Genomic DNA, 16,708 nt, shown 5'->3' on the forward strand with positions numbered 1-16,708 from the left:
GCCCTCCCAGGCTGGTCTGTGCCGCCTGCTCTGCCTTGGCCCGGGCTTAGCTGGGAGCCAGGCTGCCGAAGCCGTGTGCCTGGGCCCCCGCCCGCCTCCCTTCCCTCCAGAAACGGTCGATAGTCCGGCTCCTTCCTGGCGTCTGATTTCTCCAGTCGGTTGCTGTCACTGAAGATGGCCCCACACCCCAAGCGAGAAGATGGGCAGGAGGGTTCAGAGAAGTGTGTTTGGGGCCCAGCTGCGGGTGTTGGAGGGTAGAGGATGGGGCAGTTGGGCCTATGCCCAGGTTCCAATCTCCCTTCACCCCTCGAAGGCTGTGCAATCTCGTGGCCCTGCCAAACCTCTCTGGGCCTCAGTTTCTCCATCTTCAAAATGAGGTCAGGATCGTGCCCCCCTGGCCAGACTGTGAAATTGGCCCAGAGCCCGGCCGCGGGTGCCTGCCGAGGGGGGTGTTCCCATGAGGGTGACCAGTGTGGTGGTTTGCTGGATGCCGGTGCAGGCCTCTCTTGAGAGCCCAGACCAATGGACTTGGGGGTTGGGGGTGTGCCCTGGCTGCATCAGGGCTGCCCCTCCCTTCTCTCCCTGACTATGTGCCCCTCTTGAGTGGGGCTGTGTCCCCTACCATTGGATGGGCTCCATCCCCTAGACGGAGCTGTACGCCACCCCCCACCTTTGTCCTACCCAAGGCCCTGTCCACTTCCACCCACTCATCCTGGCCTGGCTGTGGCCGCCACCCTCCTAGTGGGAGGGGGAGAGGTGGGGCGGAGAGGGCCCCGGATGGCCAGCATGTGCCCCGGCCTCCTCCGCCCCCCTCCCAGCACTCGCTGGCTGCCGCAGTCCAGTGGGGAATCAGAGACCTGGCGAACTTGCGGTGATTGTCTCTCTGCAGCTTCTAGGAGAGCTGGCCTGGGCCGGCACGCCTCAGCTGTCACTTGAGAAGGAAAATAAAATGTCCCAGTGGCTTCTAAATGGAAGGGCGGCGGAGCCTGCCTCCCGCTCCGGCTGTGTGGGCTCCCGGCCACCACAGCGGTGGGGATGGCCCGCCCCCGGCGCCTGTTCACCTGATGTGAAGAGGTGTGCCAGGTGGCCCCGGATGGCTCCCCTAGGTCCTCCTCTGTGCGTCCTCCCACCCCAAGAGGCCTCAGGGCCCTGGCCTGCTTCCAGCCTGGTGCCTGGGTCAAACTGTGCCTGAAGTCTGCAAAGCCAGCCAGCAGGGACCACTGCCTGAGGTCATGCTTGCCCCTTGGGGGCCAGTGCCCTCCTCACTGATGGGCTCTGTAGAGCTGTCCGACATGGCTTATGCTGCTGGCTGTTGTGGGGCCACGCAGAGGCTCGTATGGGCATCGCTCACATCCCTTTCCTCAAAGGGACAGGCTCCATGGTGATCCCCGGGCTGTGGGTGATTTTGTAGAACTCGCCCGGTACATGCTAAGGGGGGTTGGAATGGGAAGGTGGGGGCTGCAGGTGGAGCGCTCCCCTCTGAGGGCCGGCACTGAGGGTCCTACCTGGTCCCAGCCCTGCCTATGGCATTGCCCAGGGCAGGAGGCCATGATGCCTGGGGGCTGGGATGCTGTCAGTGGGTCGTGGCCCCTGCTTCTTGTAGGGTCCCAGTCTGTACCTCTGTGCTGACCATGGAGCACCGTGAGGGTGCCCCGCCCTCTGCGGGGACCATGGAGGGACATGGCAGGTGGCCGTGAGAACCCCTCTTGGAGCCTCAGTCTGTCCTTTGGGGAGCCGGGGGGGGGGCAGCTCCAGAGAGAGGCTGAAGGAAGGATGAAGTTAGTGCCGCGCTGCCTGGTCCAGAGTCTGAGCAAACGCAGGGGAGGTTGCCCTTGACCGTGACATACCTGACGCTCAGCCCCAGTGCAGGTCTGGGACCAGGTAAACCAGGTCTCCGCTTTCTGACCCAACCTCCCTGGGTCTCCGTTTTCTCATCAGTACAGTGGGGATAATCAAGAACCCATTCGAGGGGTGGTTGGAGTTTAGTAAGTAAAGGCTTGGCCTGGGGTGCCTTTGAGGAGCTAGTGTTGGCCATGACCGCTATTACTATTCCTTGTTGGCTTTGTGGCTGCTGCCAGATTGGATGTTGCAGGAGTGAGGGCTGCCTGGAGGAAGAGGGCTGTTGAGCTTGTATACATGGGTGGGATTCTGGTGGGTGTGGGAGGTGCATGGTGGTGCACCTGTTTGTCTGTTGGGGGAGGGGATTGGTGGAAGAAGCAGGCAGGTCCAGGGCCCCGCCCCGCTGTGTGCCTGGCCCTCTCTCAGCCCTGCGGGCAGCTATGCCCCATGGTATTGGCCCTGCCGTGCACCGGCGACTTCTGTACGCAGAGTCTTCTACGCTGAGACTCGCCTTGCTGGTTACTCTGCATCTAGCTTTAAGTAGAGACTTGTGGCCTCAGTGAGGGATGAATCAGGTCTTTTCCTGGGGGACTTAGCGTCTCCTGGGGGTGGCCAGACAGAGCCTTTGGATGGGGTAGCAGTGAGGGCCAGAACATGCCTGGACTGTCCAGAAACGCTTACTTGTTGGCGAGGAGGGGAGAGGGCGTGATGGGGCTGGGCTTTGAGGAATGTGTAGGAGTTCTCTGGAGAGACCACTTGCCATCAGCCCTACCAGGGCAAGCTGCAGGCACAGACCTATCCAATACGGACCTCAGTCTGCCTCACTGTGAAATGAGCACATGAGGGAGGGATTTGCTGGGGTCCTAGAAAACATCCGGTTCTAGCCCTCGCTCTGTACGTTTCCAGCGGAGACCCTTGGGACAGGGGACCATTCCCTGTGTCGTGTGTCCCCTTCCCTGTTTCTCTTGGAGTACTGCTCTGAAGTCCTGAGCAAAAGGACACGTTGAAACTGCCCCTATGCCGTGCTGGCCGCTGTTCAGGGGGCACCAGACCGTATGGGGGTGGGGGGCACTGTCCCCAGGCCTCGGTTTATAGATGGGGAGCCAGATGCACAGGGAGACAAGTGGCTCGAGTGGGGCTGGAACCCGAGCGGTCTCTGGTCTGCGGGCACCATGGACGCTCTGTCCACACCTGCTCTTTCCTGCACCTCGAGCAAGGGCCTCCTGGGGCCCTGACTATGGTGTTACCCCTGTGGGGGAGGCCAGGAAGAGGCTGGCTTAGGAGAGAGGATTTGTTTTATGTGTTCGTAGGTGGGGGCTTGTAGCCCCCCCCACTCCGCAAGCAGGTGGGGGTGAAGGCCTGGTGTCCTGCCATGGGACCAGCGGGTCCCATGAGGGTCCAGCAGGGTTGGGGGTGCTGGAGCCCAGCCATGGATGTTTGCCTGGCCTTGAGGCCGAGCCTGTAGGTTCTGACTTTAGGAGAGACTCTAGTGCAGGAGGAGACCCGAGACAGGGCCTGGGTGGAGGGTCGCTCCCTCCAGGTAGGCCTCAGGGATTGACCTAGACCTGTCCTCACCAGCCCTGCCTCACACCATTCCTGCTGTTTTGTGTAAAATCACAGTGTGCCTCTCCAGTTCTGCGGCCTTGCCCTGGAGATAAAACCCAGGAGTCCTCTCCCTCTGGCTCTCCACCTCCTGGCCTTTCTGGCTGCTTTCCTGTTTAGCTGGTTCCCACCTCTGGGGCTTTGCCTTTTGCTGTGCTCTCCTCCTGGAGTGCCCTTCCTGCTTATCTCGGTAGGGCCTAGACCTTCCGCCCTGGTCTCCAGGGTCACCTCCTGGGGAAGCGGTCCCAGCCCCACCCCCATGCCCTTCATTGCGGGTTCTCTCTGGTTTCTGTTGTCCCTGCTCTTAGAAGTGGCCCCGTGCATTCACTGGTGCGCCCGTGGGGGGCTTGGGTGTGGGTGGGCGTGACCGCGTCCCTAGAGTCCTCCTGGCCCGTGTTCACAGCCACGTCCCTGTGCCGAGGCTTTGTCAAGCTTGTGGACTGGCTGGAGGGTGACAGGTCCTGGTTGAAGCAGATCAGCCTCCTTGGGGTTTGAATTCCACCTAGCTCTGTCCTCGCTGGGCTCTGGGCCTCGGGCTGGTGACTTCCCGTCTCTGAGTGGGGTGGATGGGCACGTGGGGCTGACCTCTGTGGTTGGGGTGATCTGGGCAGGCTTCCCGGAGGAGGAAAAGGTGGTGGTTGGGCTCATTCTGGGAGGGCAGAGGCCTGGAGGGGCTTGTTGTGGGCTGGGGTGGGGGGATGGATGAGCCGCTGCCCACGGCGCTGGGGTTCAGCGACGTACTCGAGCTAGAGTGGCGGTGGGCGTGGGAGAAGGAGCCCCCTCGGGTCTGCTTTGCCGGGAGACAGATCTGGTCAGCCCTGGAGAGAAGAGGAGGACAGGAAGGGGCTGGAATGGAGCATCGGTGGCCCCGGGCCCGCCCAGCGCTGCCCAGGGTGAGCTGAGGAGGAAGGGTGCCCGGGCCCCCCGCGTGCTCAGTGAGTGAGTCGTGCACGGACGTGTGCGAGCGTGAGGCGCCCATGAGTGCGGACCGGGTGAGAGCTTGTGAGCGGATGAGGCCGTGAGCCTGTGGGCGAGCGGCTGTGGGTGTGCACGGGCGTGAACTCGTGTGTAAGCGTCGGCTGGTGGCTGAGGGTGGGGGGTAGAGCATGGCTGGGCCCCTGCGGCTGCTGCTTGGTCTGTTGGGCTTGGGGGTTGGTGCTGCCTCCTCTTGCAGAGGACCCAGGGCTGAGGGGGGTCCCGGAGATGTGCAGCTCTGCCCGGGGAGGTGGTGGGAGCTCCAGCAACCGCCACCCCAGCTGCCCTGCGTCGTGTTCGGGCTCCCATTACAACACCTTCACTTTCTGGCTGCGTAACCTTGGGTGAATGACTCTGCTGTCTGAGCCTCAGCTGCCTGGACTAGAAAACAGAGGTCCCCTGGGGTTGTGAGGATTACACGGGTGCGCACAGGGCGCACGGGGCTGTGTTTCTCTTCTCCCTCCCCTACCCAGAGCTGACCAGCGATCCCCTGACCCCTGTCTGAGCTGGCCGGCCAGACTCCCTCCCTCCCTGCCCGCCCCGTGGATTCTCCTGGCAGAGCGTTCCGTCCACTTCTCCCGCCTCTGCCGGGACCCTTCTGGCTGGTGCTGGAGCCTCCCCTTGGTCCCCTGCTTCCACCGTCTAGGCTTCCACCATCCAGGCTTCCACCATCCACTGCTCAGCTGGAATGCAAGTCCCAGGGGGAACTTGTACCTTCTGGGCATGCAGATCCCTCCTGAGGGTCGCCGCTCTGCTAGTGAAGCTGCTTCTGCTGTCTGTGGGCGGCCGGGTCTCCCTGGGTTCACAGGTGCGGTCTCTTCCACCTGCGGCGCCGGGTTCCTCCCCACCCCGGCCCTCTGTCCCCTGACGCCCTCTTGCTGGGTGCTCTGTGTCTGGGGGTTGCGGGAGGAGCTGGCTGGAATTGGGAGAAGGTACACAGAAGATGGGGTCTAACTAAGCCCCCAGTTGTGTGGCCAGGGGAGCCCACTGGGCCTGACCCTGCCTGGGGCCCTTTATGGAGCAGGGGTAATGCTAGCTCACAGCCATAACCGATCGCTGTGGTGTGCTCCACAAGCACTCGGCATCCGCTCTGAGGCCCGTGCAGTTTCCAGTGTTCCCCCTTCCGAGATGGGAATACGGAGGCTCCGGAGGTGAAGCAACTCATCCCGGGGTGCACAGCTAGGAAGGGCAGAGCCCCTGTTTGAACCCAGGGACCCTGGCCTCAGAGCCCGAGCCCTGCTTGGAGCCGTCCCCAGCGCCATGAGAGTGGGCATCCCCGGCTCCGCTTGCCTCGGCGTGGGTGGAGGAGCAGGTCCCAAAGGCCCACTGGATACTTGAGATGTTTGCGACGGAGCCTGCCATGGAGACATCGTGGGGGAGTGGGCCCATTTTCTGGATGGGAAGACTGAGCTCAGGGCTTGCTGGGGGCTTGCCCAAGATCACAGCTGTTAGTGGGGCCAGAGCCAGCTTTCTGGACTCTCTGCCCAGTGCTCTGCCCACTGTACTGTTTCTTTCCTTTTTTTTCTGTATAAAAGCTAAAACAGTAACCCCAAAACACATGGGTATAGACGAATGAATGATTACAAAGTGGACACCATATAGGCAACCCCCCCCATCCCTTGTCTGGCGCCCGTGGTGTTAGCGTCCTGGCTTTTCGTGGGAGTCTCCTTTCCGTTCTGGGGGGACCACCTTTCTGGGCCTCTCTACCCGTGAAGGTTGACGTTGGCCTTTTCCATACTCGTGCTTGTGGGACGAGGGCGCGTGCCCCCACTTGCAGCCCCCTGAGCCCGGCAGCTGGGCTCAGCACGAGAGCCCGAGGTCCCTCCTGCTGATTGTGTGCGTCCCACATGTTGTCACATGGTAGGTACTGGGGACGAGCAGTGTTCTGGGGTGCGCCTGTTGGTGGACGGCTGGATTGTTCTGGGGGTTTTTGTGATTATGAGTAAAGCGGTAACCGAGGTTCATGTAGAGTCTTTGTTTGCGTGGAGCTGTGGGTTCATTTCTCTTGTGGAATGGCCCAGGGGTGGGATTGCTGGGTCCCACGGTCACGAGACACTTGGTTTCTGTCTGTCTTTAATCTTAGACATCCAGGTTGGGGTGCGATGGCCCCTGGGGGCTGTAACTTGCGCTTTCCCAATCATTAGTGAAATCGGCTCTTTTTCATGTGCCCGTGGGCCATTTGTGTGTTGACTTTTGTCAAGTGCTATCAAGACTTCGGTCTGTTTTTTTCTGTTGCGTTAACTGGCTCTCGTGTTTCTTTGTGGGTGTCCTTTATAGATTCTGAACAGAAGTTTCTACTTGACCGTTTCTGACTTTGGATGGTGATGTTCTTGAATGAGACCAGCAGGTGCTGTCCTCCAGGGGTCCCCTGTGTGTTCATAGGGTCCACTGGGGAGTTCATGGGGGGAGGTTCAGCGACACTGTGATCTGGGCCCCCAGCTCCTCGGTGGCCCTGTTGCTTGTAACCGCACGGCCTGGGTTGGAATTCCAGCTCTGTGACTTCCTAGTGGTGGGACTGGGGGCAGGAGACTTGGCTTCTGTGAACCCCAGTGCCCCTCTCTGTCACTGGTGGTTGAGTGTTCATCTTGCCTGGCAGTGGTGGGGAAATGCTTTGCCCCAGGCGTCCAGGGCCCCAGGCACAACCCGGGCGGAGCATCCCCGCAACCCCCACCACACACAGCCCGGGCCCTGCTGTGCTTATTATTATTAGCTCATGCATGGGGGCTGTTGAGTGTTTTCTAACAAGACTCGTATTTTCCTCCCGCAGGACTCCTGGGCTCTTTGGGGACTCGGTGTTGCTGGAGGCCATTCCGGGTAGGTTCATAGCTGTCCCCAGTCGCTGTCTGTAGCAGATTCATATTGCTGGGACCTTGGGGGTCGGGGGGGGGCAGAATTTCTGGGGAAGTCAGATTCCTCCCGCTGGATGGGGTTGGGGGTCCAGTGTGACCTGTGGGGTGGGATCTGGGTACGCCAGAGGTGCCCAGGGCGGGGAACGGCTTGGGGGACTTGGGGGCCCCTGGGGATGGGATATGATGCCCTAGAGAAGGGGCGGTCCCTGGCGGTGTGGATGTGGGATAGTGGGGTTCGTGGGCACCTTGCTTCTGTGCTCTAAAGGTGGCCGCAGGCGTGGTGGGGAGGGGCCTGTGGGAAGGCCGGGTGTTAGGGTGGTGGGCGTTGGAGGATGTCCTCAGGCTGGACACCTAGGTGCCACCGTGGCCGCCATGCCCGTGGGAGACGAGGGGGCCCACGTTTCCAGCCCAGGCATGCTCGGCACGCAGGGCAAGTCACTACTTCTCCCTCTGCCTCCACTTCCTGAGCTGTAAACTGCGGGCATCAGCCGTGTCCCCTCCTAGCGTGGCAGTGACAATGAAATGAGCTTAGATAGAACAGAGCCAGGCACGGAGCAGGCTGACGTCACAGCGAGTCCTTTCCCTGTGTGGATCTCACAGCTATGCCCCCAGATGGGCTGCAATCCTCGTTTTACAAACAAGGAAACTGAGGCACAGGTGGGTCACCTGTCCCGAGTTTCAGGGGGAAGCCCAGACCTGGGACTTGAACTTTTTCTTGACCCTCCCAGGGAACCTGGCAGACTCTTTCCCAACATGCTCACTTGGCAGCAAGCAGATCAAGGCCCGTATTGGACAGGTCTGTGCCCGCTGCCCGCCCCTCCACCTGGTGCATTGGACGGCGGGGCCTCTTCCACACCAGCGGGACTGGGGCAGGGTCATACGGGCACAGGCAGGGTTTGGGATGTCAGGGGAGAGGGAAGGCAGTCCAGGAACGGGTCGTGAGTGGTAAAAGCTTGGAGCTGAGAATTCGGACATTGGCCTGGTTGGTGCAAGTGTCTTTTCTATTATGTTGATTTTTAATGAGGAGAGGCGCGGTGCTCCTGAGCCAGGACCCGGGGGTCCGGCTGCCTGAGGGCAGGTCTTTCTTGGCGACTTATCTGTGGGACCCAGGGCAAGGCCCTTTGGCCCCCTGTGCCTCAGTGTTCCCATCTATAAAATTGCCTCAATGTTCCCATCTATAAAATAGGGATACAACTAGAGCTCCCTGCTCCCCGCCTCCTGGCCCCCACAGGATTGGTGATGAGTGGATTGTTGCTAAGATTCCTGTGTTTTATAATTTTTTTAAGCAGCTAGAGGACTTGTAGCGGAGGGAGCTGAATTCATGGCCCCTTCTCCCAGTGCCCAGTCCCATCGCTGGAGTCACGGAGCTTGGCTCAGGAAGGACAGACTGTGCTCCAGACCTGGCAAAGACTAAGGCTGGGGGTCCTGGGAGACCCTGGTGGGCATGGCAGGGACACTCCGTTCCCCTCCCCAAGAGCTGGGAAGATTTGGAGACCTAGGGGAGGGTGCCTCCCAGAGGGGTTGTGGAGGGGGCGTCCTGGGTCATGAAATGAACACCCAGCCTCAGCCCCTGCCCGAGAGGAAGGAGTGGTCAGGGGGGGGGGGGGGGGGGGGGCTCCTAGAAGTGGCAGCTAGCCCCCTTCCCAGCTCCGTGGCACTGAGGGTCCCAGAGGATCCCAGAGGGTCGGCTGGCTGAGGCTCCTTGAACACGCGGTACTTAGCAGGTGGTCAGTGCTCGTTCACGATTCCCCGCATCTTTCTCTACCTCTTACTGACAGAGCTGTTTTCTTTTGGGGAGTGAAGAAGGGGTGTCAGCTGGGCCTGGCCCTGAGGAGGGTTTGGGGGAGCTGAGCAGCTGGCGGGGGCCCCAGCCTGACCTGCCGTGTCCATGGCAGGGCTGAGATCAGATCTATAGATCTATAGATCAGTCAGATCTATACCAGGTGCAGGTGGGGACTTGGAGGGACAGCTGGGGTCCCCTGTGCAGCCTCATTCTGCATGGGGTAAACTGAGTTGAGAGGCAAGTGGGGGGAGTTTCAGTCCTTGTCCCTGACACCAGCCCGAGGCTGATGTCTTGGGTTCCCCGGTGGTTCTGCAGCAGGCGGGCCTCCCGCAGACCTGGGTGCGAATCCACCTCGGTTTCCTCGTCTGTCAAATGGGTGTCCTACAAAGTCGTCGGGGACATTGCTGGGCCCATAGCAGGGCTCAGCACGTTCTGGCTCAGACCTGGCTGCTATCAAGAGGTTTTATTCCTCTGTAGAATACATACATTCACAGAACGATTATTCCCAAACACCTACTGTGTGCCAGGCGCTGTCCCAGGTGCTGGAGAAGGGGCCTTGAGTAGGGGAGGCAGATCATAAACAAGTCATATACCCACAGTGTGTCCTGTGGTGGGACGCCTGGGCATGAAGAGCCAGCAGAGGAGAGAGGGGGTTTGGGAAGTGTGTGGGTGGGCTGGGGTTGCAGTATCAAACGGCAGAGAGTGAGGGGAGTCAGGGTGGTCCTACTTGAGAAGGTGGCGTTTGAGCAAAGACCAAGCATGTGGTCCTCTGGAGGAAGGGTGTCCCAGGCAGAGGGAACAGCCCATGCGAGGGCTCTGAGGCTGCTTGGAATGGGCCTCCTGGTTTGCAGGAGACCATGTGAGATAGAGGTGCGGTGTCCTTGGAGCAGGCGTCTTTCTTTTGCTCCTTTGCCCTCCGCCCCCTCTCCCCCAGGAGGCAGGAGGGATAGACCGGCTTGGAGGCTGCTTGCTTCCTCAGGCCCTTTGTCCCACGTGGTGGGTCTCATCGTGGAGGTGGGGAGGCGTAGGCGCCCCCGGTGGTCGTCCCCCTGCAGTGATGAGCCCAGCTGAGTTTTGGGTGCCTCTGAAGTTGAAGGAAGGCAGCTTTGCCTGGGCCGGGAGTGGGGGGTGGGGTGGATGGGGGTGGGGGGGGGGGGGGCGGGGGGGTTTCCTTCCTCCTTCTCCTCTGCCTCTTGGTCCTCCATCAATCTGCCTTACTGGCCTAATGGGGAACCTTCCTCCCGTGGCTGAGTTATCTGCTTGTCATGCCGTGGCCCACCCGAGGACGATAAAAGGGCTTTTTGTCTGCAAGCACTTAGCTTCCTCCTCTGGGGCGATCCATCACGTCTGAGGAAGGAGGGAGGCAGACAGATGGGGGAGGGGGCGGGGGGGGTCTCAGGAGCCCCCGTGGCAGGACCCAAGTGGCTCCTCAGCCCAGAGACAAGGCCTGTCTGGGGACAGGCAGGGGCAGCTGGGAGCGGGACCTTGCGGGGAGTCGCGGGGCCAGACGTCTGAAGACCCAGACGTGTGGACTCTTTGCCGCGCAGCTCCTGGTTGGCGGCTTGAAGGCCTTTCTGAGACCCTCACCCCGGGGCGGCCTGGTGGGGCCAGAGCCGGGGCTGGGGGAGCAGGCATTTCTGAAAGAAGAGGCAGCAGAGCAGACGAGCAAAGGCCAGAGAGGACCTGGGTCCGGGGTCCAGGACGGTGCCGTGACAGTCGCGGCACGCGCGCGTGGCGCTCCCGTGGCTGAGACCGCCTTCTAGTAAGCACCTCATGGGGTTATGCATTGAATCCTCAGAGCGACCCCATGAGATGGGGACTGTTGTCGTCCTGTTCTACAGATGAAGAAATCAAGGCACAGGGAGGTGAGGCGATGTCCCCAAGCGTGCAGGGGCCGGAGGGAGGGTTTGAACTCAGGGAACTCTGGAGTTTCTGTGCTGGTGTCCGTCGCCGGCGGGGGTGGCGTTTAGTTTGCGGGCGGGGGTGGGGGGGCTTCAAGCCGATGAGGGTGAGGGCTTGCTGTGGGTGAGGGCTCATCGTGGACGGGGGCCTGGGTATCCTGGGGAGGAAGATGGGGACCAAGCATCCTGGGAGGTTGGGGGGAAGGTTCGTGGGGCTGGGCCTTGCTGAATCACGCCTCTCTGAAGTCCCTTTGCTCCACCTTGGGGCCACAGGTCCACTGGCTTTCTCCCTGCTTGGCGAGGCCCTGGTCCCTCCCCCGGGTGCATGGGGAGTGGGGGGGCGGTGTCTCTGCCCCGGGCAAGCTGCCCCTCCCCCTGCTTTCCTTCTTCCCCCTCCTCCCCCTGCCCCTCCCTCCACTCCCCTCCATCTCTCCCTCCACACCCCCTCCTCCTTCCTTCCCCTTCCCACAACCCCCCTCCTTCTCCCCACAGGCCACCCTCAAATGACAGCAATTAATGGTACCTCTGATGGCGGGCTGGGAGGCCGGGGCTGACAGTTGAGCGTGTCTGCCTGCGGCTGGCCCTCTAATCGGGCCCGGGGGACGCCCCCTCCTGCCATGACTCCCAGACGCCTTCTGCCCGCGCCATCACTCACAGGGTAGCAGGGAGCAGGGGCCGGCCCTGGCGGGCAGGCGCGTGTCAGCCGGCACAGAAGCTACCCCCCAGTCCCTGCCGTCCTTCTATTATTACCATTTTTTTCTTTCCTAAATGGGGGGCTCTGGAGTGACCCTTGTCCTACCCGAGTTAGTGACCACCAGGTGCCCTTCTCCACCAGAACATCCTCCCCGCGGGCCAGCCCCTATCCCAAAATGACCTCTGGGGTACTGCGCTGCGCCCCCATCCTTCTGTGTCTGCCCCCCTAGGTGGGATGTTGAGGAGCCTTGTCCTGTTTTGGACATGAGGCATCAGTTAAATGCTGGAGCCCCCGCAGCCAGGAGCCTTCAGTGACGAGGGTAGCTACCCAGACCTGGAGTCTTGTCTGGTGGGGTTCTTCTGTGTGTTGTGGGGGGGTGGGCAAGCATCCCAGCCCGTCCTGTCCATGCCGGGGTCTGGTGCTTGCCCATTCATCATTTTGCAGCAGCAATAATGAGGCCCCTGCTGTATGCCACGGCCTGCAGCTGGTGCTTTTCACCTCGGTTCATTTTCTTGTACAGTAACTCTCCGAGGAGAGTGCTATTTATAACCCTGCTCTTGTAGACGGGGAGCCTGACAGGCAGAGAGGCAAAGTGACTTGCCCTAAATGACCCAGCAAGGAAGGAATAAATCCAGGATGTAACCCTGACCTTCCTTGTCCAGGGCTCATAAATCAGGGCCGTGGGGGTAACTTGGGTGGACAGTGAAGGAAGCCGCAGACCTGACCGGGAAGTGGGGAAGTAGTGTCCAGGCACCTGAGTGGGGTTAATGCTGCTGATTTTCATGTATGGATTTCTCTGTGGTGGTTCACGAAAATCGGCCCGACTGAGGTGTAATTAACCTGGAGTAGGACATACCCATTTTAAGGATTCACCTCTATGGGTTTGGACAGTGGAAAACATTTATCTGAGAACCACAGCAATCAAGATACCGAGTGTTTCCACCTGCTCCAAGAGAATCCCCGTTCCCCCCTCAGAAGCCCCCGCTGATCTACCACCAAGGAAGTTCTAGAATCTTCCAGATTTTCATAATAAAATTATAAAGAATGCATTTTCTTTTTGGCGTGTTTTGCTTCTTTCTGCATGTTTCTGGGTTTCCTCCGTGTCTTTGGATGTATTAATAACTGCTCCTTTTTAATTGGTGAGTGCGTACGAATGTGCCACAGCTCATTTATTCCTTCACGAGTTATGGGCCTAGAGGTTGTTTCCAGTTTGGGGCTCTTAGGAATAAAGCCAGCAAGTCTTTGTGCCTCTGACCGCTTTTTCATGCCTTATTGCATTGGCCCACACCCGGGGACATGCTGGGTGGCAGCAGTTGGGTTTTTACGGGTAGCTAGCTGTGGGCAGTTTTCTTAACACTCCCATTTTACAGATAAGCAAACTGAGGCTGTGAGCGGTCAGGTGACTTATCTAAAGTCATTCTGCGAGAGCTGAGTTTTCTTTCTCCTCCTCGGAGCTGGGAAGGGCCAAGGCCTTGTGTTGCACTGAAGGCTTTGCTGGTGCAGAGGGTCCATTGGGCCAGGAACTGATGACTAGTTCGGGGGACAGAACCGCCCCTCTTCCTGGAGGGTTTCCTCTGCTGGAGAGCGAGGGTGTGGTGGAGGTACCACGCCTCCCGGGTCAGGCACCGTAAGCTGGCTCTGCCGAGGGAACGTCAGGCCTTGCGTGATCCCGTCATCTTGGGCAAAGTCACGCAGGCCTTCCGGGGAGCTATTTTTGGGCAGGGCAGGAGCATGACATACAGAAGCCCGGGAATGGGGGTGGGGACAAAGAGGGGAGACTTCTCGTCCTTCTCCCTCGCCGGAGGGGTGTTAGCTAAGATGACTTTTCGGGGAAGGAGGCCCGTAAATTAAATAAGCAATCCCGTAAATAAATAAGTAATGAAGTTAGTGGGGTGCCTAATTACATCAAATTCATAATTATGGATGGATGCCTGCCCCATAATTGTACTTGTTTTTAATCTTTGGCTCCGACATGCGTCTTCTTCCATCTGACAGTAATCCCTGCCCCAGCTGGAGGGAGGAGGGAGGCACTGCCTTGCGGGGCTCCCAGTGCGCCCGGTGATGGGGACCCCTGGCGCCAGGGATCCAGGCGGACTTGTCTTCATCCCTGTGGTCAGGTTTAAAAACCTACACCGTTTTGAAATTGCCGTAAATGCCAGTGATAATAACAGAGGTTGTAATAGTAATCGTGTTTGTTGCCTTTCACATGTTATAATTTGCTCTCCCCCCACCCCCCCCCCCCCCCCCCCCCCGTAAAGCAGAGATTGTTATTATCCCCACTTTACAGATGAGGAAACTGAGGAACAGAGAGATTAAGTGACTTGCCTGTGGTCACACAGCCAGTGAGATTCACACCCAGGCTGTCTACCCTGGGGCCAAGGTCATCCCGGGTGGGACTTCTGCTGACCCTGTGCTGGGCTGTGTTAAGGCTTCATGCATTTCCCAAGGTCTCCTCAGCACGTTGCTTGGAGGGAGAGGCTGATGTAGCATGGCTCAAGGCCTCCAGAGGCGTAAATGCTGAAAAGATGATGTCATGCCTTCCACGATGGCCATAAATCAAACAGGAACCCTCTGAACCATAAAATAAAAATGTTTATTTTTCATTTTAAAGACAAAGTAAGCCCAGTGCTGAAGTTAAAATGCCCTCTTCTTTCTAGATCTTCCCTTTTCCCTTGGGTGGCTTTGATTTGCTGGCGTGGTGGGCACTCCTCATGCCGCCTGTGCCGCAGGGTTGATCATCCTTAGACCCATTGTCCAGATGAGCAAACCAGGACTTGAGTGACGTCACAGCGGGTGGGGGCGGGGCTCCCATTCTGACCAGCTTCTCCCACCTGACCTGGGGGACGGAGACCACCGCAGTCCCCGCTGCTCTTGCCTGAGAAGTGTAGGGGTCCTGCACGCCCACGGCTGGCTTCGCCGGGTCCCTCCTGTGCTGGGTGGCCGTTTCCGGCCTCACTGGCAAGCCCAGCTGTCTGGTGGGAAGAGGAGACCAGCTGTGCTCACATCATTTTGGGGACAGAGAGGGTGTGGGGGTGGCTGGAGTGATGTTATCCCACGCGGGCCCCAGACCCCCGGCCAGCGCGGACACCTGCTTTTTCACACTCTGCCCCGTGTCTTGGGACATCTGCCCTTCTGAGCCCTCGACAGGCCTGGGTCTCCCTGGAGGAATTGTCCTGCGGACTGCAGGGAGGGAACACCCTTCGCTTTCTGGGCTGGGCTCGTGCAGCCAGATGGGACCTGTGTTTCTGGCAGAGGCTTTCGTTCGGGCTGGCCTGGGGCCTGCATTCCCCTGTGCTGACTTCAGGTTCGTGGGGTTTGGGTGCGCTCCCTGCCCCTCGCTAAGCTTAGGATGTACAGGAATTGAGGACGGACTCCCATGAAGAATTGCGTGTCTTCGTGGTGCTTTGGGGGAGGGGGCAATCTAAGGAGGCTGCCCGGAGGGGCTGGAATGAGCTCGTCTGAGCAATGATAAACGTCGCATGTAGGAATCAGTAGGAGTACAACACTCCAGATGGGACCTAACACAGAGCAAATACTGTATCTGTTACCAGGGCTGACCTTTCCAGACCGTCTGCCTGCCTTAGGGCCGTGCGAGGGTCTCCCGCAATCACCGCCATTAACAATAGGTTCATTCCAAATGATGCCTGGGCACTGCTTCTGTGCCACGCTGTGCTCTGAGTGTGTCCCAGACATCCACCCGTGTACTCCTTAGGGCAGCCCTACAGGGTAATTTCTGTACTTCATCAGCTCTGTTTTATGGTGGGGCGGGGGGAGCTGGTGGCTGTAGAGAGGTTAAATGACTCACCCAAGGTCATACAGCTGGCAGCGGGCGGAGGTGGGGTTTGAACCCAGGCAGACCTACTCCACGCACCTGCTATGAATTGTGGGGGATCTGCAGGCGCCACCTGCAGCCACCCATGAGCCTGGAGCCAGACTGGATCTCTTGGCAGGGCTGCCCCCGCGGCGGGCCAGGCTCTGTGGGCCACACAGGACTCTCAGGCACGCGTCAGCTGTTCTGGGCTGGGCGGGACTGGTCAGGACATGAGGGGTCTGCTTTCTGCGTGCCTGAAGCCAGCCTGGTGTCCCTGTGGCTTCCCGGGGTGGGGCGGGGGGTGTAGACACAGCGAACAAGATGCCAGGGCCCTGCCATGTGGATCCCATGGGCAGTACACAAAACAAACGTGGTATGGCAAGAAGCGCATATGCTGGCTGTGGTAATGCGGGGTGGGAGACAACTCTGGTTGGGGGGGGGGCCCATTTTATTTATTTATTTGGGGGGGCGCACTTTAGGTAAAGGAATCAAGAGTGGCCTCTGGGGAGGTGACATGGAAGCTAGGACCTAGACAATGAGAAGAAAGCAGCCATATGAAAAGAAGAGGAATGAGTGTCGTGGATTCGAGAATAGCCTGTGCAAAGGCCCTGAGGCCATAATGTTTCAAGAATGCGGAGGAGGCCCACATGGCTGGAATGGAGCCAGGGGTACCAGAAGTGGTTCTCTGGATCTGAGGCTGTTCTGTAGACCTTGGGGGTTGGGCTCTTTTCACACTTCAGGTACAAACCAAGTTTAAGGGCTTTTGCCTCTCCCTTTTGTTGTTTTGCTCATTGATTAACTTGCATTTACTGGGCACATGGAACGTTCTGGACATTGGTAGGCCCCTAGAATCAGAATGATAGAATTGTTCATGCCTTTGAGGAGTTTAGTGTCCAGAGGGAGAGTGTCAGTTAAACAGGTGACATTGAGGAATCATGTGGAGTTGAGGTTGTCCCTGGGCTGTATAATAAGGTCTGAATTTTTCTGTGGTCAGGACAGGCCTTCTTGGACAAATGTCAATTGAGGGGAGACCCGAAGGTGATCATTTAGGACTCCTGAGTCATGGTGGAGGCACACTCAGACTGGTTTGGGCCACAAGGAGGAATTGATGGGTGCTCATAATGGCAAAGTTCAGGGTAAGACAAGTTCAGGCATGGCTGGATCCAGGGCTCAAACCATGCCTCGGGGAGCTTTCTTCTCTGTGGGCCTTGTTTATAGGCATGTTTCTGCCACTAGTACAGCCAGCCAAGGAGA

General features: G+C 59.1%; 1 protein-coding gene across 20 annotated transcripts in view; it reads left to right on the top strand.

Moving 5' to 3' along the window:
- Positions 1-7,183: 7,183 nt before the first annotated feature.
- Positions 7,184-16,708, top strand: part of NCOR2 (nuclear receptor corepressor 2) — a 177,496-nt gene continuing 167,971 nt past the window's right edge. For all 20 annotated transcript variants that reach the window (XM_059408208.1, XM_059408212.1, XM_059408204.1 and 17 more), the window contains exon 1: positions 7,184-7,230. The gene's annotated coding sequence lies outside the window, so the exon portion shown is untranslated. The remainder of the gene's footprint in view (positions 7,231-16,708) is intronic.

This window comes from Mustela nigripes, chromosome 8 (genome assembly GCF_022355385.1).
Source record: "Mustela nigripes isolate SB6536 chromosome 8, MUSNIG.SB6536, whole genome shotgun sequence".
Lineage (NCBI taxonomy): Eukaryota > Metazoa > Chordata > Mammalia > Carnivora > Mustelidae > Mustela > Mustela nigripes.